Genomic DNA, 24,071 nt, shown 5'->3' on the forward strand with positions numbered 1-24,071 from the left:
AATCATATTTGTCAAATTCGATTTTTTGACATGTATATATTACTCGTTTCTAAGCGCGCGCACACAGTTTTACATGATAATGTTGCTTGCTTCATCGTACAGTTAATAAATTGATATAAAACGTCTATTAACTTGTTGAAATAATGCATTTTTCTGATGGTTGTATGATAAATTTATCTAATATGTTAGTCCTTGAAGATAAGTTTTAGTAAAGTTTGACTTGATGGGTCTTGACACATTGAAACATTTGCCAAATTTTTTAGTGTTGTATTTGGCGGTTGTAGCCTCGTGATTGTGTTTCTAGTGTTGAGAGATTGTGTTTACCTGTTGTAGCCTCGTGATTGTGTTTCTAGTGTTGAGAGATTGTGTTTACCTGTTGTAGCCTCGTGATTGTGTTTCTAGTATTGTGAGATTGTGTTTGGCGGTTGTAGCCCGTGATTGTGTTTTTGTAGTGTTGTGGGATTGTGTTTACCTGTTGTAGCCTCGTAATTGTGTTTCTAGTGTTGTGGGATTGTGTTTACCTGTTGTAGCCTCGTGATTGTGTTTCTAGTGTTGTGGGATTGTGTTTACCTGTTTTAGCCTCGTGATTGTGTTTCTAGTGTTGTGGGATTGTGTTTACCTGTTGTAGCCTCGTGATTGTGTTTCTAGTGTTGTGGGATTGTGTTTACCTGTTGTAGCCTCGTAATTGTGTTGCTAGTGTTGTGAGATTGTGTTTGGCGGTTGTAGCCTCGTGATTGTGTTTCTAGTGTTGTGAGATTGTGTTTACCTGTTGTAGCCTCGTGATTGTGTTTCTAGTGTTGTGTGGGTGTGTTTACCTGTTGTAGCCTCGTAATTGTTTCTAGTGTTGTGTGGGTGTGTTTACCTGTTGTAGCCTCGTAATTGTGTTTCTAGTGTTGTGAGATTGTGTTTGGCGGTTGTAGCCTCGTGATTGTGTTTCTAGTGTTGTGAGATTGTGTTTACCTGTTGTAGCCTCGTGATTGTGTTTCTAGTGTTGTGAGATTGTGTTTACCTGTTGTAGCCTCGTAATTGTGTTTCTAGTGTTGTGTGGGTGTGTTTACCTGTTGTAGCCTCGTAATTGTTTCTAGTGTTGTGTGGGTGTGTTTACCTGTTGTAGCCTCGTAATTGTGTTTCTAGTGTTGTGTGGGTGTGTTTACCTGTTGTAGCCTCGTGACTGTGTCCAGAACTACAAATCTACCTACAGAGTAGCACTAATTCACTAGTACCAAGCCATGTGTTGTTTGCTGCTCTGTGTTCAGAGAGTTATTCATTGTTATATGGCAATGCTGTATGGCGAATATACACAAAATTGTGCTACTCACTCATTATGATTGTACAAAAATGCAAGTACGTTGCTAAGTCAAGGATTTTTGTATACATGAAACCTTGGAGTATATGAGTGTAAGACCAAATAGGATTTTCAAGTAGGAGTTAGGGGTTTTAATGTGTTGTTGGTTTAAACCTGTTCCCGCTCCTAACCTCTCGTTTCTGCCCAACCCTATATATATATATATATATATATATATATATATATATATATATATATATATATATATATATATATATATATATATATATATATATATATATATATATATATATATATATATATATATATATATATATATATATGTCGTACCTAGTAGCCAGAACGCACTTCTCAGCCTACTATGCAAGGCCCGATTTGCTTAATAGGCCAAGTTTTCATGAATTAATTGTTTTTCGACTACCTAACCTACCTAACCTTACCTAACCTACCTTTTTCGGCTACCTAACCGAACCTAACGTATAAAGATAGGTTAGGTTAGGTTAGGTAGGGTTGGTTAGGTTCGGTCATATATCTACGTTAATTTTAACTCCAATAAAAAAAAATTGACCTCATACATAACGAAATGGGTAGCTTTATCATTTCATAAGAAAAAAAATAGAGAAAATATATTAATTCAGGAAAACTTGGCTTATTAGGCAAATCGGGCTTTGCATAGTAGGCTGAGAAGTGCGTTCTGGCTACTAAGTACGACATATATATATATATATATATATATATATATATATATATATATATATATATATATATATATATATAATATATATATATATATATATATATATATATATAATATATATATATATATATATATATATATATATATAATATATATATATATATATATATATATATATATATATATATATATAATATATATATATATATATAATATATATATATATATATATATATATATATATATATATATATATATATATATATATATATATATAAATGTCGTACCTAGTAGCCAGAACTCACTTCTGAGCCTACTATGCAAGGCCCGATTTGCCTAATAAGCCAAGTTTTCATGAATTAATTGCTTTTCGACTACCTAACCTAACCTAACTTTTTCGGCTTCCTAACCTAACCTAACCTATAAAGATAGGTTAGGTTAGGTTAGGTAGGGTTAGTTAGGTTCGGTCATATATCTACGTTAATTTTAACTCCAATAAAAAAAATTGACCGCTTACATAATGAAATGGGTTGCTTTATCATTTCATAAGAAAAAAATTAGAGAAAATATATTAATTCATGAAAACTTGGCTTATTAGGCAAATCGGGCCTTGCATTGTAGGCTGAAAAGTGAGTTCTGGCTACTAGGTACGACATATATATATATATATATATATATATATATATATATATATATATATATATATATATATATATATATATATATATATATATATATATACATACCTACCTGCCTACCTAGAAGGGGTACCACCTCTGGTGCAAGTGTAGGGACCCATAGCCTCGGAGAAGAAAATAAAGAGTACTCAGAGAAGACCTTGTGGATCCTCACTGAACACTTTTATATTTTCTTCTCCTACCACCCCTATTCTTTTGGTATGTGTGTATATTTATCTAACTTTATTTGAAAATGTCATTACACAAAAAAAGTTACAATATTGATTACATGCAGGGTGCAAGGCTGCTTGTCACAAGTTGTACAGCTCTTCCAGCTCCTCAGATGGCGGGCAGGAACCATGGATGCAGTGAGCATTTCCTCTCTGGATTGCCACACTAAGGCGCTGAAAAAGAAAACTGGCAGCTCTAGGGTCTCTAGTTGTTTTGATTAGCTTAGACCCCAACTCCTTCAAAAAGCTAGCAGCACTTTTACCCCATGCACCAAGTGTCTCTGAGGCAATGGGGACAAAATTGTAGTGGTGCTCAAGGTCTCTGTATTTACGTGACTTGGCCGCTTCCCGGTGATTGGCAGCTCCTCCTGCTTGTGTAGCACTGAAGTCAACATAGGTATTGGCTAAAGTTGAAACGCATGTGTAGTCCCACACCAACTGTCTACCATTCTTCCAGGGGTTCACCGTGATTCCGTCTGGGCTACCGACAGGCTCATCAGAGTTGCGGGACATTAGGTAACGGGGCTCTCTCTCTGCTGGACAACCGGCTGTGGTAGGGTGTATATATATATATATATATATATATATATATATATATATATATATATATATATATATATATATATATATATATATATATATATAGTACCTAAACCTTCATTCACATGTTCCCACGTTCCCGGTCTCAACAATTTGAACGTACACAAGGGTAATTGAAAAGAAATAAATATATATGTATATATATAATGTATACATATATATATGTATACATATAATATATATGTATATATATAGTGTTGAACCCGGTGAAGACGTGCCAGCAAGATTACATCACTCTCGATGCTCTTATTATATATAATTATTCTTTTGTAATCACAGGTGGCCAAAGGCGTAGACGACTTGTGACCCGAGCGACGAGGCTGAGGGCTCTGTAACCACTGTATTAGCTTGTCTACTCTCCCCAGTCCGGGTATTGGAGCCTGCCTTCTGTAGCTTCCGGGGGTCAACGGCCCCGCGGCCCGGTCTCTGGCCTCCCGGTTGGTCGTCTAATCAACCAGGCTGTTGGACGCGGCTGCTTGCAGCCTGACGTATGGCTCACAGTCTGGTTGATGTGGTATTCTTGAGAGGAGTTTGTCGAGTTCTTTCTTGATCATTAAGATTGTTTGTGTCGACCACCGGTCCACAGCCAGGCGTCTTTTTAAAGCTGAAAAGTGTATTTACTTTTTCTATTGTGAATGGATAGGAGTTATTATCGATTTATAACCGATGGCGCAGTTAGCCCAAAGGGTTTGGTTCTATGCTTGGGTAGGGCGAGATGCTGCATCTGCATCTATATCGGACTGCCGATATAGATGCAGATGCAGCATCTGTTCTCGCAAATTCGTAGTCAATATTGACTTATTAACTACGTGCATAGGTGATATACTAAACATAATAGATACCCTTAAAAAGCTTCATAGAAAACACCGACCTTACCTAACCTTGTTAGTATGTTAAGATTAGCATCTTATTGCTTCGTAATTACAATTATTACTTAACCTATACCTATAATAGGTTAAGTAACAATTGTAATTACGAAGCTATAAGATGCTTATCTTAACATACTAAGAAGGTTAGGTAAGGTCGGTGTTTTCTATGAAGCTTTTTAAGGGTATCTATTATGTTTAGTATGTCACCTATGCACTTATTTAATAAGTCAATAATGACTATACGAATTTGCGAGAACGGGTTGCAACAGTATATATAGATACCTGGGAGTTAGTGGACTGTGATGACATGCATCTTGGAGAAATATGATTTGTTGACCTTGCGAAAGGGTGGGGGGGGGGGGGGTGGACTTAGATAAGCGTAACAAGCTTCCCGTTACTGTTAGTAAGGTTGTTAAGCTTTGATAAGGCTAACAAGCTTAATTACAGGCTTACTACTATTGACAATGGGAATTTTTTTTAAATATTCATGGAAACAGACGTTACTGAACAAAAATTTTTATTTCCACGTCGTGAAAAGCTTTGTAAATTCATTTTTTTGAGTAATTAATAGTTTTTTGTTGTTAGTCGCAAGCAAAGCCTATGCTACACAATCTTACACAAGCCGGATACGCCCTTGTTCTGCGAGAGCGCTTGCCAGCTTACACATAGAGTAAATAACTTGTTTTACAAGTTATGACAAGGAAAGATATTAAGCGTATGTAGCAAGGGAGAGAATTATGTTCCAGTTTGTATTGATAATGAGGTTAGCCAGCACATGCTTATTTTCATATGCGATGGTTTAATTCACTTGCAAGTGATGATGTTATAATTATCTGGTTGAGAGATCAGAGTTCTGGGTTTAGGTTTGAAGCCTAATTATGTTGGGAGGTTGTAAGTTGGTCCTCTGTTGGTTATGTGAGGCGTAGTTGTGTTGGTTACTGATGATGGCTTGTTCCAGTTATGGTGGTGTTGGCCTTGGTACTCATCTCTCTGTCTCTGTCTGCCTGTCTGTCTCTGTCTGCCTGTCTGTCTCTGTCTATCTGTGTGTCTCTGTATCTCTCTCCATATCTCTCTGTATCTCTTTCTGTATCTGTGTGTATGTCTCGCTCTCCTCGCACTTCCCCTCTGCCCTTGGCAGCAGAAGACCACAGTATTAGCCATTCATCGCCCTCCCCATATTTATTGTGTCAGTGAAGGTGTGTAGCGGCGGCCAGAGAGAGCAGGGCGGGGCCATGCATCAGTAATGTTGACTGGTGTGTGTTAGCACCTGTGTGTAGCGTGGCGGTGGAGCCATTCACACACTATCTTCTTGCCCCTTCTTGTCTTGACCTTATCCCCAGTGCACATTGTAAGGTATATTTATCTTAATACCGTTTAAACTATTGTCATATCGGATTTGTTTTGTATTGAAACCCTTTAAAGTTCAATGTTGTATGTATTTTTATTGAAATATGGGGGTAAGTGTGATGGTTGAGTGCTACTGAAGGAGGTTATATGGGAGTTGGTGCCTGAGGTATATTGTAGGTTGTGATGCAAGATGCATTAGTCTCCGGCGAAGTCGTCGTGGCGAGACATCTACACTTGGCGAGAAAATCGTGACGCGCCCACATGGCGACTGCAGTATTGCCAGAGGCTTCAACCTCGAGAAAATAGACGTTTCTTAACAAAAATCCTTACATAAACAGATTTACACGCAGGGGGGGAATTTGTAAGACATTTTATGTGATAGTGTTAATGTATATACAATTCTTCTAATGTGTCAAAGGTTGTTAGGAGTGTGGGAAGAGCAGGTGGGTGGTGGTAATAGTGTGACGTCACCGCCCAGTCAGGCCGGCCACCTCAGCTGTGCTGGTTGTGTGGGAACTTAGTGCGTACATCATACATATATCTGTGACATTTACTACAATGAAAACAATATTTTGACCATAACAATGATGTCAAACTGACCGAGAGCCCGCGAAAAATGCCGTGTTGATGGAAATAGAGACTGACAAGGGTGCGTGAGGCATTAAAAATGGATGATGTTTCCAGGCTGGTATAGTGTGGAACTTCCTGGATTCTGGAGCATAGTGAGGCAGTCTTCCATTATTACCTGGATCACCCGCTTGCTATCTCAAGATGTCTCCTCCACTGATTGTCTTACTGCCAGCATCTGGAGTCTCCCCGTAGTGTCTTCACACTACCAAGGAAAGATGTGTTCTAAGATGCGTACGTCATGAGTTCAGTAGACTGGAGGATTGTTTTATATTTGTCTCAAGTACGGAGCTGGAAACTTGGGGGGGGGGGGGGGGGGAGACGTCTGTGTACCCTAGCAACCTCGCTCCCCTCGTGTACACCCATCACCCTCGCTCCCCTCGTGTACACCCATCACCCTCGCTCCCCTCGTGTACACCCATCACCCTCGCTCCCCTCGTGTACACCCATCACCCTCGCTCCCCTCGTGTACACCCATCACCCTCGCTCCCCTCGTGTACACCCATCACCCTCGCTCCCCTCGTGTACACCCACCACCCTCGCTCCCCTCGTGTACACCCATCACCCTCGCTCCCCTCGTGTACACCCATCACCCTCGCTCCCCTCGTGTACACCCACCACCCTCGCTCCCCTCGTGTACACCCATCACCCTCGCTCCCCTCGTGTACACCCACCACCCTCGCTCCCCTCGTGTACACCCATCACCCTCGCTCCCCTCGTGTACACCCATCACCCTCGCTCCCCTCGTGTACACCCATCACCCTCGCTCCCCTCGTGTACACCCACCACCCTCGCTCCCCTCGTGTACACCCATCACCCTCGCTCCCCTCGTGTACACCCATCACCCTCGCTCCCCTCGTGTACACCCATCACCCTCGCTCCCCTCGTGTACATCCATCACCCTCGCTCCCCTCGTGTACACCCATCACCCTCGCTCCCCTCGTGTACACCCATCACCCTCGCTCCCCTCGTGTACACCCACCACCCTCGCTCCCCTCGTGTACACCCACCACCCTCGCTCCCCTCGTGTACACCCACCACCCTCGCTCCCCTCGTGTACACCCATCACCCTCGCTCCCCTCGTGTACACCCATCACCCTCGCTCCCCTCGTGTACACCCATCACCCTCGCTCCCCTCGTGTACACCCATCACCCTCGCTCCCCTCGTGTACACCCATCACCCTCGCTCCCCTCGTGTACACCCATCACCCTCGCTCCCCTCGTGTACACCCATCACCCTCGCTCCCCTCGTGTACACCCTCCACCCTCGCTCCCCTCGTGTACACCCTCCACCCTCGCTGCCCTCGTGTACACCCTCCACCCTCGCTGCCCTCGTGTACACCCTCCACCCTCGCTCCCCTCGTGTACACCCTCCACCCTCGCTCCCCTCGTGTACACCCTCCACCCTCGCTGCCCTCGTGTACACCCTCCACCCTCGCTCCCCTCGTGTACACCCTCCACCCTCGCTCCCCTCGTGTACACCCTCCACCCTCGCTGCCCTCGTGTACACCCACCACCCTCGCTCCCCTCGTGTACACCCATCACCCTCGCTCCCCTCGTGTACACCCTCCACCCTCGCTCCCCTCGTGTACACCCTCCACCCTTGCCCAATAAACTCGCCCCTCGGGGCAAAATTTAAAAAAAATTTACCCTCCACCCTCGCTCCCCTCGTGTACACCCTCCACCCTCGCTCCCCTCATGTCCACCCTCGCTCCCCTCGTGTACACCCTCCACCCTCGCTCCCCTCGTGTACACCCTCCACCCTCGCTCCCCTCGTGTACACCCTCCACCCTCGCTCCCCTCGTGTACACCCTCCACCCTCGTGTACACCCTCGCTCCCCTCGTGTACACCCTCGCTCCCCTCGTGTACACCCTCGCTCCCCTCGTGTACACCCTCGCTCCCCTCGTGTACACCCTCGCTCCCCTCGTGTACACCCTCGCTCCCCTCGTGTACACCCACCACCCTCGCTCCCCTCGTGTACACCCACCACCCTCGCTCCCCTCGTGTACACCCTCCACCCTCGCTCCCCTCGTGTACACCCTCCTCCCTCGCTCCCCTCGTGTACACCCTCCACCCTCGCTCCCCTCGTGTACACCCTCCACCCTCGCTCCCCTCGTGTACACCCTCCACCCTCGCTGCCCTCGTGTACACCCTCCACCCTCGCTGCCCTCGTGTACACCCTCCACCCTCGCTCCCCTCGTGTACACCCTCCACCCTTGCCCAATAAACTCGCCCCTCGGGGCAAAATTTAAAAAAAAATTACCCTCCACCCTCGCTCCCCTCGTGTACACCCTCCACCCTCGCTCCCCTCGTGTCCACCCTCGCTCCCCTCGTGTACACCCTCCACCCTCGCTCCCCTCGTGTACACCCTCCACCCTCGCTCCCCTCGTGTACACCCTCCACCCTCGCTCCCCTCGTGTACACCCTCCACCCTCGCTCCCCTCGTGTACACCCTCCACCCTCGCTCCCCTCGTGTACACCCTCTACCCTCGTGTACACCCTCGCTCCCCTCGTGTACACCCTCGCTCCCCTCGTGTACACCCTCGCTCCCCTCGTGTACACCCTCGCTCCCCTCGTGTACACCCTCGACCCTCGCTCCCCTCGTGTACACCCACCACCCTCGCTCCCCTCGTGTACACCCACCACCCTCGCTCCCCTCGTGTACACCCTCCACCCTCGCTCCCCTCGTGTACACCCTCCACCCTCGCTCCCCTCGTGTACACCCTCCTCCCTCTCTCCCCTCGTGTACACCCTCCACCCTCGCTCCCCTCGTGTACACCCTCCACCCTCGCTCCCCTCGTGTACACCCTCCACCCTCGCTCCCCTCGTGTACACCCACCACCCTCGTGTACACCCTCTACCCTCGTGTACACCCTCCACCCTCGCTCCCCTCGTGTACATCCTCCACCCTCGCTCCCCTCGTGTACACCCACCCTCGCTCCCCTCGTGTACACCCACCACCCTCGCTCCCCTCGTGTACACCCTCCACCCTCGCTCCCCTCGTGTACACCCTCCACCCTCGTGTACACGCTCCACCCTCGCTCCCCTCGTGTACACCCTCCACCCTCGCTCCCCTCGTGTACACCCACCTTCGCTCCCCTCGTGTACACCCACCACCCTCGCTCCCCTCGTGTACACCCTCCACCCTCGCTCCCCTCGTACACCCACCACCCTCGCTCCCCTCGTGTACACCCTCTACCCTCGTGTACACCCTCCACCCTCGCTCCCCTCGTGTACACCCACCCTCGCTCCCCTCGTGTACACCCTCCACCCTCGCTCCCCTCGTGTACACCCTCCACCCTCGCTCCCCTCGTGTACACCCACCCTCGCTCCCCTCGTGTACACCCACCACCCTCGTGTACACCCTCTACCCTCGCTCCCCTCGTGTACACCCTCCACCCTCGCTCCCCTCGTGTACACCCTCCACCCTCGCTCCCCTCGTGTACACCCACCTTCGCTCCCCTCGTGTACTCCCTCCACCCTCGCTCCCCTCGTGTACACCCACCCTCGCTCCCCTCGTGTACACCCTCCACTCTCGCCTCCCCTCGTGTACACCCACCCTCGCTCCCCTCGTGTACACCCACCCTCGCTCCCCTCGTGTACACCCACCACCCTCGTGTACACCCTCCACCCTCGCTCCCCTCGTGTACACCCACCACCCTCGCTCCCCTCGTGTACACCCTCCACCCTCGTGTACACCCTCCACCCTCGCTCCCCTCGTGTACACCCACCTTCGCTCCCCTCGTGTACACCCTCCACCCTCGCTTCCCTCGTGTACACCCACCACCCTCGCTCCCCTCGTGTACACCCTCCACCCTCGCTCCCCTCTCGTGTACACCTTCCACCCTCGCTCCCCTCGTGTACACCCTCCACCCTCGCTCCCCTCGTGTACACCCACCACCCTCGCTCCCCTCGTGCACACCCTCTACCCTCGTGTACACCCTCCACCCTCGCTCCCCTCGTGTACATCCTCCACCCTCGCTCCCCTCGTGTACACCCACCCTCGCTCCCCTCGTGTACACCCACCACCCTCGCTCCCCTCGTGTACACCCTCCACCCTCGCTCCCCTCGTGTACACCCACCACCCTCGCTCCCCTCGTGTACACCCTCTACCCTCGTGTACACCCTCCACCCTCGCTCCCCTCGTGTACACCCTCCACCCTCGCTCCCCTCGTGTACACCCTCCACCCTCGCTCCCCTCGTGTACACCCACCCTCGCTCCCCTCGTGTACACCCACCACCCTCGTGTACACCCTCCACCCTCGCTCCCCTCGTGTACACCCACCACCCTCGCTCCCCTCGTGTACACCCTCCACCCTCGCTCCCCTCGTGTACACCCTCCACCCTCGCTCCCCTCGTGTACAACCTCCACCCTCGTGTACACCCTCCACCCTCGCTCCCCTCGTGTACACCCACCTTCCCTCCCCTCGTGTACACCCTCCACCCTCGCTTCCTTCGTGTACACCCACCACCCTCGCTCCCCTCGTGTACACCCACCACCCTCGCTCCCCTCGTGTACACCCTCCACCCTCGCTCCCCTCGTGTACACCCTCCACCCTCGCTTCCCTCGTGTACACTCACCGCCCTCGCTTCCCTCGTGTACACTCACCGCCCTCGCTTCCCTCGTGTACACCCACCACCCTCGCTCCCCTCGTGTACACCCACCACCCTCGTGTACACCACCCTCGCTCCCCTCGTGTACACCCACCACCCTCGCTCCCCTCGTGTACACCCACCACCCTCGCTCCCCTCGTGTACACCCTCCACCCTCGCTCCCCTCGTGTACACCCTCCACCCTCGCTGCCCTCGTGTACACCCTCCACCCTCGCTGCCCTCGTGTACACCCTCCACCCTCGCTCCCCTCGTGTACACCCTCCACCCTTGCCCAATAAACTCGCCCCTCGGGGCAAAATTTAAAAAAAAATTACCCTCCACCCTCGCTCCCCTCGTGTACACCCTCCACCCTCGCTCCCCTCGTGTCCACCCTCGCTCCCCTCGTGTACACCCTCCACCCTCGCTCCCCTCGTGTACACCCTCCACCCTCGCTCCCCTCGTGTACACCCTCCACCCTCGCTCCCCTCGTGTACACCCTCCACCCTCGCTCCCCTCGTGTACACCCTCCACCCTCGCTCCCCTCGTGTACACCCACCACCCTCGTGTACACCCTCTACCCTCGTGTACACCCTCGCTCCCCTCGTGTACACCCTCGCTCCCCTCGTGTACACCCTCGCTCCCCTCGTGTACACCCTCGCTCCCCTCGTGTACACCCTCGACCCTCGCTCCCCTCGTGTACACCCACCACCCTCGCTCCCCTCGTGTACACCCACCACCCTCGCTCCCCTCGTGTACACCCTCCACCCTCGCTCCCCTCGTGTACACCCTCCACCCTCGCTCCCCTCGTGTACACCCTCCTCCCTCTCTCCCCTCGTGTACACCCTCCACCCTCGCTCCCCTCGTGTACACCCTCCACCCTCGCTCCCCTCGTGTACACCCTCCACCCTCGCTCCCCTCGTGTACACCCACCACCCTCGTGTACACCCTCTACCCTCGTGTACACCCTCCACCCTCGCTCCCCTCGTGTACATCCTCCACCCTCGCTCCCCTCGTGTACACCCACCCTCGCTCCCCTCGTGTACACCCACCACCCTCGCTCCCCTCGTGTACACCCTCCACCCTCGCTCCCCTCGTGTACCACCCTCCACCCTCGTGTACACGCTCCACCCTCGCTCCCCTCGTGTACACCCTCCACCCTCGCTCCCCTCGTGTACACCCACCTTCGCTCCCCTCGTGTACACCCACCACCCTCGCTCCCCTCGTGTACACCCTCCACCCTCGCTCCCCTCGTACACCCACCACCCTCGCTCCCCTCGTGTACACCCTCTACCCTCGTGTACACCCTCCACCCTCGCTCCCCTCGTGTACACCCACCCTCGCTCCCCTCGTGTACACCCTCCACCCTCGCTCCCCTCGTGTACACCCTCCACCCTCGCTCCCCTCGTGTACACCCACCCTCGCTCCCCTCGTGTACACCCACCACCCTCGTGTACACCCTCCACCCTCGCTCCCCTCGTGTACACCCTCCACCCTCGCTCCCCTCGTGTACACCCTCCACCCTCGCTCCCCTCGTGTACACCCACCTTCGCTCCCCTCGTGTACTCCCTCCACCCTCGCTCCCCTCGTGTACACCCACCCTCGCTCCCCTCGTGTACACCCTCCACTCTCGCTCCCCTCGTGTACACCCACCCTCGCTCCCCTCGTGTACACCCACCCTCGCTCCCCTCGTGTACACCCACCACCCTCGTGTACACCCTCCACCCTCGCTCCCCTCGTGTACACCCACCACCCTCGCTCCCCTCGTGTACACCCTCCACCCTCGTGTACACCCTCCACCCTCGCTCCCCTCGTGTACACCCACCTTCGCTCCCCTCGTGTACACCCTCCACCCTCGCTTCCCTCGTGTACACCCACCACCCTCGCTCCCCTCGTGTACACCCTCCACCCTCGCTCCCCTCTCGTGTACACCTTCCACCCTCGCTCCCCTCGTGTACACCCTCCACCCTCGCTCCCCTCGTGTACACCCACCACCCTCGCTCCCCTCGTGTACACCCTCTACCCTCGTGTACACCCTCCACCCTCGCTCCCCTCGTGTACATCCTCCACCCTCGCTCCCCTCGTGTACACCCACCCTCGCTCCCCTCGTGTACACCCACCACCCTCGCTCCCCTCGTGTACACCCTCCACCCTCGCTCCCCTCGTGTACACCCACCACCCTCGCTCCCCTCGTGTACACCCTCTACCCTCGTGTACACCCTCCACCCTCGCTCCCCTCGTGTACACCCCTCCACCCTCGCTCCCCTCGTTGTACACCCACCACCCTCGCTCCCCTCGTGTACACCCTCCACCCTCGTGTACACCCTCCACCCTCGCTCCCCTCGTGTACACCCACCTTCGCTCCCCTCGTGTACACCCTCCACCCTCGCTTCCCTCGTGTACACCCACCACCCTCGCTCCCCTCGTGTACACCCTCCACCCTCGCTCCCTCTCGTGTACACCTTCCACCCTCGCTCCCCTCGTGTACACCCCTCCACCCTCGCTTCCCCTCGTGTACACCCACCACCCTCGCTCCCCTCGTGTACACCCTCTACCCTCGTGTACACCCTCCACCCTCGCTCCCCTCGTGTACATCCTCCACCCTCGCTCCCCTCGTGTACACCCACCCTCGCCTCCCCTCGTGTACACCCACCACCCTCGCTCCCCTCGTGTACACCCTCCACCCTCGCTCCCCTCGTGTACACCCACCACCCTCGCTCCCCTCGTGTACACCCTCTACCCTCGTGTACACCCTCCACCCTCGCTCCCCTCGTGTACACCCTCCACCCTCGCTCCCCTCGTGTACACCCTCCACCCTCGCTCCCCTCGTGTACACCCACCACCCTCGTGTACACCCTCTACCCTCGTGTACACCCTCGCTCCCCTCGTGTACACCCTCGCTCCCCTCGTGTACACCTCGCTCCCCTCGTGTACACCCTCGCTCCCCTCGTGTACACCCTCGACCCTCGCTCCCCTCGTGTACACCCACCACCCTCGCTCCCCTCGTGTACACCCACCACCCTCGCTCCCCTCGTGTACACCCTCCACCCTCGCTCCCCTCGTGTACACCCTCCACCCTCGCTCCCCTCGTGTACACCCTCCTCCCTCGCTCCCCTCGTGTACACCCTCCACCCTCGCTCCCCTCGTGTACACCCTCCACCCTCGCTCCCCTCGTGTACACCCTCCACCCTCGCTCCCCTCGTGTACACCCACCACCCTCGTGTACACCCTCTACCCTCGTGTACACCCTCCACCCTCGCTCCCCTCGTGTACATCCTCCACCCTCGCTCCCCTCGTGTACACCCACCCTCGCTCCCCTCGTGTACACCCACCACCCTCGCTCCCCTCGTGTACACCCTCCACCCTCGCTCCCCTCGTGTACACCCTCCACCCTCGTGTACACGCTCCACCCTCGCTCCCCTCGTGTACACCCTCCACCCTCGCCTCCCCTCGTGTACACCCACCTTCGCTCCCCTCGTGTACACCCACCACCCTCGCTCCCCTCGTGTACACCCTCCACCCTCGCTCCCCTCGTACACCCACCACCCTCGCTCCCCTCGTGTACACCCTCTACCCTCGTGTACACCCTCCACCCTCGCTCCCCTCGTGTACACCCACCCTCGCTCCCCTCGTGTACACCCTCCACCCTCGCTCCCCTCGTGTACACCCTCCACCCTCGCTCCCCTCGTGTACACCCACCCTCGCTCCCCTCGTGTACACCCACCACCCTCGTGTACACCCTCCACCCTCGCTCCCCTCGTGTACACCCTCCACCCTCGCTCCCCTCGTGTACACCCTCCACCCTCGCTCCCCTCGTGTACACCCACCTTCGCTCCCCTCGTGTACTCCCTCCACCCTCGCTCCCCTCGTGTACACCCACCCTCGCTCCCCTCGTGTACACCCTCCACTCTCGCTCCCCTCGTGTACACCCACCCTCGCTCCCCTCGTGTACACCCACCCTCGCTCCCCTCGTGTACACCCACCACCCTCGTGTACACCCTCCACCCTCGCTCCCCTCGTGTACACCCACCACCCTCGCTCCCCTCGTGTACACCCTCCACCCTCGTGTACACCCTCCACCCTCGCTCCCCTCGTGTACACCCACCTTCGCTCCCCTCGTGTACACCCTCCACCCTCGCTTCCCTCGTGTACACCCACCACCCTCGCTCCCCTCGTGTACACCCTCCACCCTCGCTCCCCTCTCGTGTACACCTTCCACCCTCGCTCCCCTCGTGTACACCCTCCACCCTCGCTCCCCTCGTGTACACCCACCACCCTCGCTCCCCTCGTGTACACCCTCTACCCTCGTGTACACCCTCCACCCTCGCTCCCCTCGTGTACATCCTCCACCCTCGCTCCCCTCGTGTACACCCACCCTCGCTCCCCTCGTGTACACCCACCACCCTCGCTCCCCTCGTGTACACCCTCCACCCTCGCTCCCCTCGTGTACACCCACCACCCTCGCTCCCCTCGTGTACACCCTCTACCCTCGTGTACACCCTCCACCCTCGCTCCCCTCGTGTACACCCTCCACCCTCGCTCCCCTCGTGTACACCCTCCACCCTCGCTCCCCTCGTGTACACCCACCCTCGCTCCCCTCGTGTACACCCACCACCCTCGTGTACACCCTCCACCCTCGCTCCCCTCGTGTACACCCACCACCCTCGCTCCCCTCGTGTACACCCTCCACCCTCGCTCCCCTCGTGTACACCCTCCACCCTCGCTCCCCTCGTGTACAACCTCCACCCTCGTGTACACCCTCCACCCTCGCTCCCCTCGTGTACACCCACCTTCGCTCCCCTCGTGTACACCCTCCACCCTCGCTTCCTTCGTGTACACCCACCACCCTCGCTCCCCTCGTGTACACCCACCACCCTCGCTCCCCTCGTGTACACCCTCCACCCTCGCTCCCCTCGTGTACACCCTCCACCCTCGCTGCCCTCGTGTACACCCTCCACCCTCGCTGCCCTCGTGTACACCCTCCACCCTCGCTCCCCTCGTGTACACCCTCCACCCTTGCCCAATAAACTCGCCCCTCGGGGCAAAATTTAAAAAAAAATTACCCTCCACCCTCGCTCCCCTCGTGTACACCCTCCACCCTCGCTCCCCTCGTGTCCACCCTCGCTCCCCTCGTGTACACCCTCCACCCTCGCTCCCCTCGTGTACACCCTCCACCCTCGCTCCCCTCGTGTACACCCTCCACCCTCGCTCCCCTCGTGTACACCCTCCACCCTCGCTCCCCTCGTGTACACCCTCCACCCTCGCTCCCCTCGTGTACACCCACCACCCTCGTGTACACCCTCTACCCTCGTGTACACCCTCGCTCCCCTCGTGTACACCCTCGCTCCCCTCGTGTACACCCTCGCTCCCCTCGTGTACACCCTCGCTCCCCTCGTGTACACCCTCGACCCTCGCTCCCCTCGTGTACACCCACCACCCTCGCTCCCCTCGTGTACACCCACCACCCTCGCTCCCCTCGTGTACACCCTCCACCCTCGCTCCCCTCGTGTACACCCTCCACCCTCGCTCCCCTCGTGTACACCCTCCTCCCTCTCTCCCCTCGTGTACACCCTCCACCCTCGCTCCCCTCGTGTACACCCTCCACCCTCGCTCCCCTCGTGTACACCCTCCACCCTCGCTCCCCTCGTGTACACCCACCACCCTCGTGTACACCCTCTACCCTCGTGTACACCCTCCACCCTCGCTCCCCTCGTGTACATCCTCCACCCTCGCTCCCCTCGTGTACACCCACCCTCGCTCCCCTCGTGTACACCCACCACCCTCGCTCCCCTCGTGTACACCCTCCACCCTCGCTCCCCTCGTGTACACCCTCCACCCTCGTGTACACGCTCCACCCTCGCTCCCCTCGTGTACACCCTCCACCCTCGCTCCCCTCGTGTACACCCACCTTCGCTCCCCTCGTGTACACCCACCACCCTCGCTCCCCTCGTGTACACCCTCCACCCTCGCTCCCCTCGTACACCCACCACCCTCGCTCCCCTCGTGTACACCCTCTACCCTCGTGTACACCCTCCACCCTCGCTCCCCTCGTGTACACCCACCCTCGCTCCCCTCGTGTACACCCTCCACCCTCGCTCCCCTCGTGTACACCCTCCACCCTCGCTCCCCTCGTGTACACCCACCCTCGCTCCCCTCGTGTACACCCACCACCCTCGTGTACACCCTCCACCCTCGCTCCCCTCGTGTACACCCTCCACCCTCGCTCCCCTCGTGTACACCCTCCACCCTCGCTCCCCTCGTGTACACCCACCTTCGCTCCCCTCGTGTACTCCCTCCACCCTCGCTCCCCTCGTGTACACCCACCCTCGCTCCCCTCGTGTACACCCTCCACTCTCGCTCCCCTCGTGTACACCCACCCTCGCTCCCCTCGTGTACACCCACCCTCGCTCCCCTCGTGTACACCCACCACCCTCGTGTACACCCTCCACCCTCGCTCCCCTCGTGTACACCCACCACCCTCGCTCCCCTCGTGTACACCCTCCACCCTCGTGTACACCCTCCACCCTCGCTCCCCTCGTGTACACCCACCTTCGCTCCCCTCGTGTACACCCTCCACCCTCGCTTCCCTCGTGTACACCCACCACCCTCGCTCCCCTCGTGTACACCCTCCACCCTCGCTCCCCTCTCGTGTACACCTTCCACCCTCGCTCCCCTCGTGTACACCCTCCACCCTCGCTCCCCTCGTGTACACCCACCACCCTCGCTCCCCTCGTGTACACCCTCTACCCTCGTGTACACCCTCCACCCTCGCTCCCCTCGTGTACATCCTCCACCCTCGCTCCCCTCGTGTACACCCACCCTCGCTCCCCTCGTGTACACCCACCACCCTCGCTCCCCTCGTGTACACCCTCCACCCTCGCTCCCCTCGTGTACACCCACCACCCTCGCTCCCCTCGTGTACACCCTCTACCCTCGTGTACACCCTCCACCCTCGCTCCCCTCGTGTACACCCTCCACCCTCGCTCCCCTCGTGTACACCCTCCACCCTCGCTCCCCTCGTGTACACCCACCCTCGCTCCCCTCGTGTACACCCACCACCCTCGTGTACACCCTCCACCCTCGCTCCCCTCGTGTACACCCACCACCCTCGCTCCCCTCGTGTACACCCTCCACCCTCGCTCCCCTCGTGTACACCCTCCACCCTCGCTCCCCTCGTGTACAACCTCCACCCTCGTGTACACCCTCCACCCTCGCTCCCCTCGTGTACACCCACCTTCGCTCCCCTCGTGTACACCCTCCACCCTCGCTTCCTTCGTGTACACCCACCACCCTCGCTCCCCTCGTGTACACCCACCACCCTCGCTCCCCTCGTGTACACCCTCCACCCTCGCTCCCCTCGTGTACACCCTCCACCCTCGCTTCCCTCGTGTACACTCACCGCCCTCGCTTCCCTCGTGTACACTCACCGCCCTCGCTTCCCTCGTGTACACCCACCACCCTCGCTCCCCTCGTGTACACCCACCACCCTCGTGTACACCACCCTCGCTCCCCTCGTGTACACCCACCACCCTCGCTCCCCTCGTGTACACCCACCACCCTCGCTCCCCTCGTGTACACCCTCCACCCTCGCTCCCTTCGTGTACACCCTCCACCCTCGCTCCCCTCATGTACACCCTCCACCCTCGCTCCCCTCGTGTACACCCTCCACCCTCGCTCCCCTCGTGTACACCCTCCACCCTCGCTCCCCTCGTGTACACCCTCCACCCTCGCCCCCCTCGTGTACACCCTCCACCCTCGCTCCCCTCGTGTACACCTACCACCCTCGCTCCCCTCGTGTACACCCTCCACCCTCGCTCCCCTCGTGTACACCCACCACCCTCGCCCCCCTCGTGTACACCCACCACCCTCGTGTACACCGACTACCCTCGCTCCCCTCGTGTACACCCACCACCCTCGCCCCCCTCGTGTACACCCACCACCCTCGTGTACACCCACTACCCTCGCTCCCCTCGTGTACACCCAGCACCCTCGTGTACACCCCCCCCCTGCCACCTTTAAGTTAGAGAAGACAGAAGGCATTTCCTGTAGGCTAATAATAGGTAGAGCGGCGCCTCACTCGGGATCTGGCCGCGCCTCCTCCTCCTCCTTCAGGAACTCTCAAGATAAAGCAGATTCCGTTGATTCTTTTGTTACCCGTTTTCTTTAATTCATTCCAGAAATTCTCTTATTCCATTGACCTGAAGGGCCTAGCCTGTGTCTTTAAAACGAAGAATGAGAAACTAAATGTATAAAAGGGGTATAAATGGGGGATATTAATACTAAATTGAAACAGATTACCAGATATAGAGATTGCTGGGTTGTTAAATACTGTGTATGTGTAATACATATATAAAATAAGTCTTGAGTTTGCTTGACTACAAGTTACAATCTTTCATGGACTATATAAGCCTACTTCTGTTTTCACTCCTCATATATTCTTAAGTCTACGTTATGCGGGGGGTTTGAGGCGCTGGAAACAACAGCCATATCGATCAGTGTATCACAAGAAAAGTCTTGCTTCCGGGGCGGGTTGCGACAGAAGACTTCTGGAAATAGGCTACAGGTAAATTATCCAGGCTGGTGACCACAACACGCTTCAGTGTTATTACATGTACCAAAATTACCCTTGGAAAGTGGAAACAAAGTGTCTGAAAGATTCAGACAGGTTGTGAATCTGTCTGTCAGTATGTCAGTGGGTCAAGTCTGTGTATGCAGCCCGTCCCCCGGCCTAAGGTTTCCCAGCGTCAAGAAACTGCCGTACTAAAATGCCCATATCCTAACCTATCAGAGGACCCAACCTTACCTTACCCAAAACAGAAAACGGAACAGTATGTATGCATGCCTCAAAATACGACGCTTTATTATGACGGGTTGATCGAGGTCTGTCTTTTATGTTCCTGTCTATTTCCATGTCTGTCTCTCATTGCCGTCGTATGATTTATGCAGATGAGAATATTGATATTTTATTGTACAATAAATATTTGTATGAGGATTAATCGTGTAAAGAGCTTAAATAGTGCATCCTGTGTTGTCACTAGTGCTGTGTTGAGGGGCTGAGTGATGTGCAGGCGAGGAGTCACAATAACGTGGCTGAAGTATGTTGACCAGACCACACACTAGAAGGTGAAGGGACGACGACGTTTCGGTCCGTCCTGGACCATTCTCAAGTCGAAACGTCGTCGTCCCTTCACCTTCTAGTGTGGGATGAGTGATGTGTTGAGGCAAAGTTTGGCGCTAATTTACCGCAGTGTCTCCGTGGCTCGCCCCGTCGGTCAATACTCCCCTCCCTCGCTGAGCCACTTGGGCTGGACGGTAGAGCCACCGTCTCGCTTCATGCAGGTCGGCGTTCAATCCCCGACCATCCAAATGATTGGGCGCCATTCCTTTTCCCCCGTCCCATCCTAAATCCTTATCCTGACCCCTTCCAAATGCTATATAGTCGTAATGGCTTGCCGCTTTCCTCTGAAAAATTGCTTCCTTCGCTGAGCGTGTACATATTGATGATAACTCCGTCAACTATCAGTTTAGTCATTAATGGAAGCATCGTGTAATTATTAGGCTTGTATATGTGGTGAATGGAAAGTGAGATGTGAGTGGCAGCAGCCTAGCGCGCGAGAGTGAGAGTGTGGAGGTATTTTGTTGTCACGGTCAGGAGTTTTGATGTTCTTGCTACGTGTGTTCTGTCTATGGGATTGGTACGAATGTTAGGTGTAAATAGCTAGGCCTTCTGTAGGCTTAGTGGACGGGGCTTAACAGGAAGTTAATGACTTGCATTTCTCTTTGACATATGGTACACTCAAGTACACTTTACTCATGAACATAACTTTGCAGTAAAGTAAAACCTGTGTATGTATGTATGTATGTGTGTGTATATATATATATATATATATAATACACAGAGAAGCGTGGTATATCTCTGGGTGTGTACATATCCCTGGGGAACTGTGTTAATGTGGTGGTGGTCCTGGTGGTTCACACCCAGCAACAGTGAGGTCAGTGACACGGCTCAAGGTGCGGGGGTGACATAGTGCTACACCACCACCAGGGTGAAGTTACAACTTATTTTGAGATGACGTTTCCCCCTGTAAGGCCTTTGTCAAAATCTTATAGATTGGTTTGCTGGTGGGCTTTAGGCCTGTCAACCGCTAGGGAGTGGGGGGGGAGCGTATACCATAGTCGACAACTAAAGCTGTGTACACCTAAATATATATACACCCTATACCAGGGTGTATATACCGGATATATCCGTGGTATATCTTTAACAGTTACAGTGTTTGTAAAGGAAAACAAACGTAGCAGGTGAAAGCGAGACAAGAAGGATTTTGAGACTAAAAGTTTATATTTATGAGGCTTCATTCACTGGGCTCACAGGAGATTCGGACTCTTGACTTCAGGCGTACGAAACCGTTGTTCAAAAACCAGGTGATTGATGCTCATATGTTCCCGCCCTCGCTGTTGTGAATTGTATTTTATTTGAGTTATTAATTTAGCAAGATGGACAGCAGGGCCGAGTTTACTTTTAATCTGTTTGTGTCGCAGTGTTTTGATGGCTGCAGACTTATACAGTCTCCGTGGTGTAGTGGTAAGACACTCGCCTGGCGTTCCGCGAGCGCTATGTCATGGGTTCGTATCCTGGCCGGGGAGGATTTACTGGGCGCAATTCCTTAACTGTAGCCTCTGTTTAACACAACAGTAAAATGTGTACTTGGATGAAAAAACGATTCTTCGCGGCAGGGGATCGTATTCCAGGGACCATAGGATTAAGGACTTGCCCGAAACGCTACGCGTACTAGTGGCTGTACAAGAATGTAACAACTCTTGTATATATCTCAATCTCAATGTTTAATTCTTGTCTAACACTGTTCCCTTCTTTGATGTTGAGTTTAGCAGCCGTGAAAAGTATGTGGTGTTGCTCCTTGTTCCTGTGTCTGGCTGTACAGTGTTGGTGTTATAGAGACAGCAGGAATACTTAAGTTTGTAAATCCTCACGTCTGATTTACAAAATCCTATGTATACCTTGTCATAGACTACTCTCTACACCCGCATCCTCTTCCTGAATTTCATCTCCCCATCCCTCTACCTCCCCCATCCTTTCCAATCCCTTTGGACATCAAAGCTAAAGCTTGTCATAGTTTCTGCCCGAAACGCTGCGCGTACTAGTGGCGTTATAAGAACGTAATTACTATGCTATGTATCCTCACAATCCCAATGTACCTTCTTGTATATATATAAATAAAATAAATAAATAAATAGTATTATGGGGTATAGTTATCAATACAGCCCAGTCTTGGCGAAGGTGTTGATTCTGCTTCTAACCAGGGTTTCTACTGGAGCAGATATTTTGTTCACTTGGAATACAGGTATTAATGCAGGTGTTGTCTGTCATTGTCAGGACACTGAGCAGTTGTTCTTGGTCTGTTGGCTTTGTGTTGCTGTTGGGTTTAGTTGCTTCATTTCTGTACTCCGTAATGAAGGATACATAGCCTAGCTTATTTAAAGTTTAGAAAGTGCTCACTAATGTCTTGGCACTCGTCTACAAGGCACTGATGGCTCTCTACTTCTTAAAATCACTGTTAAAGTCACTGTGAACTTGTGTATCACAATCATTCATTAGTGCGTCTAGGGAAGGTAGTTATCATTCTCTGTTTCCAAATTCAGTTTCATTAAAACTGTTTCTAAAGCAGTTCACGTTGCAACAGTGTAACATGATGATTAAGTCTGTGTCAACATAACGAAGTCATTTTACGGTTCTGATGATGAGGGAGTGATGCTATTTTGAGATAAATGATGAATACATTAGCACTCACCGTCCCAAGACCGCGTTGACACACTGCGGTGTTGCCGATGTGATCAAGCTCGTGCTGGCAAAGCAACATATTAAAGTGGTCCAATCTTCATGTTATTTTCTAAACACACAGTCAACACTGTTTACTTTCGTGCTAAGATTGCGGACATCTTCAATAGCGTGTGTTACTATTGTCTTCATTGTCTGCATTCTCCTTTCTCAGCTGACCGATGACACTGACACTGTACAACATGATGATGATGTGTAAACAAATTCAAAATTTTTATTCAGGTAAAAGTACATACATAGAATATGAGTTACAAACATAAAGTTGGATTTACAGATAGAGCTAGTACATACAATTCCTAAAGCCACTAATACGTATAGCGTTTCGAGCAAACGATGATATTACGGGCAATTCATGCCCGTGCCACCTTTAGGGTGGCTTAATCTTTATCAGTCAATCAAACGATGATACTTACACCCTTTCTCTTGAATAGTGCGTCGTATTTTGACGTGTAAAGCCCTATAAAGGCCAAAGACTGATGGACACAAAATCACAGCGATGGCAAAATTGAGGTGATGTTCCGTTTTCTATTGATGGGTCCTTGGGTTAAGTCAAGTCCGGGGGAGGTAGAACATCAGTTTAAAGACGTTGTGGACGCTGGAGAGGACGGCCGGGATACTGATGTCGGATATTATAGCTTCTGAATGTCGCCAGGATACATAAACCCACCGGAAACTAAGACAATTACCGGCGCCCTTAATTGAGGCAATGTATCAAGTGGAAGATACATACCCAAGCTCTTGTGAACCTGCATCTTGTATCCAAGGCGGTTCACGGTAATGTAAAGTTATGTGTTACCTCATAGTCTGGAAATGACACATAAGCTATTATTAGGAGTATGTGATATCTCCTAGTTGGGTGACATATTGACCAAGGTCAACAGAAGGCCACAGTGAAAGATTAAGTGGGCAATATTAGGGCTTCGGGGGTCTCTGTTGCACGAATGGTGTCTTGCTAATGCGTTGGTGCTCGTTAATGGTCACTACCTTAACCATGTGGGATGGGTGGACACGGGATGGGTGTGTCCAGGATGGGTGTGTCCGGGATGGGTGGACACGGAATGGGTGTGTCCAGTGAGCTTAGAGAAGTGTCAATGTAGGTCGGGGTTGGTGACCGCTGTACGCCGTGTCTGCCTCAATGAGTCATGTGTGGCCGACCTACACATTCACTCTCTCATTCTGAAGGAAGGGAAAGTGAAATATAAATTCATCACCAGGGGATGTACAGCGGCAGTACGTACGTACGTACGTACACACACACACACACACACACACA

At 53.5% G+C, this 24,071-nt stretch overlaps 1 protein-coding gene across 5 annotated transcripts in view; it reads left to right on the plus strand.

Moving 5' to 3' along the window:
- Positions 1-6,179: 6,179 nt before the first annotated feature.
- The window catches only part of LOC123749573 (calpain-A), a 267,048-nt gene continuing 249,156 nt past the window's right edge, over positions 6,180-24,071 (plus strand). For 4 of the 5 annotated variants that reach the window (XM_069303393.1, XM_069303394.1, XM_069303395.1 and 1 more), the window contains exon 1: positions 6,181-6,246. The gene's annotated coding sequence lies outside the window, so the exon portion shown is untranslated. Of the gene's footprint in view, positions 6,247-24,071 lie in introns of all 5 variants that reach the window. The other variant, XM_069303392.1, reaches the window with a different exon arrangement.

The sequence above is a fragment of the Procambarus clarkii genome, chromosome 50, assembly GCF_040958095.1.
Source record: "Procambarus clarkii isolate CNS0578487 chromosome 50, FALCON_Pclarkii_2.0, whole genome shotgun sequence".
In the NCBI taxonomy this organism is placed as follows: domain Eukaryota; kingdom Metazoa; phylum Arthropoda; class Malacostraca; order Decapoda; family Cambaridae; genus Procambarus; species Procambarus clarkii.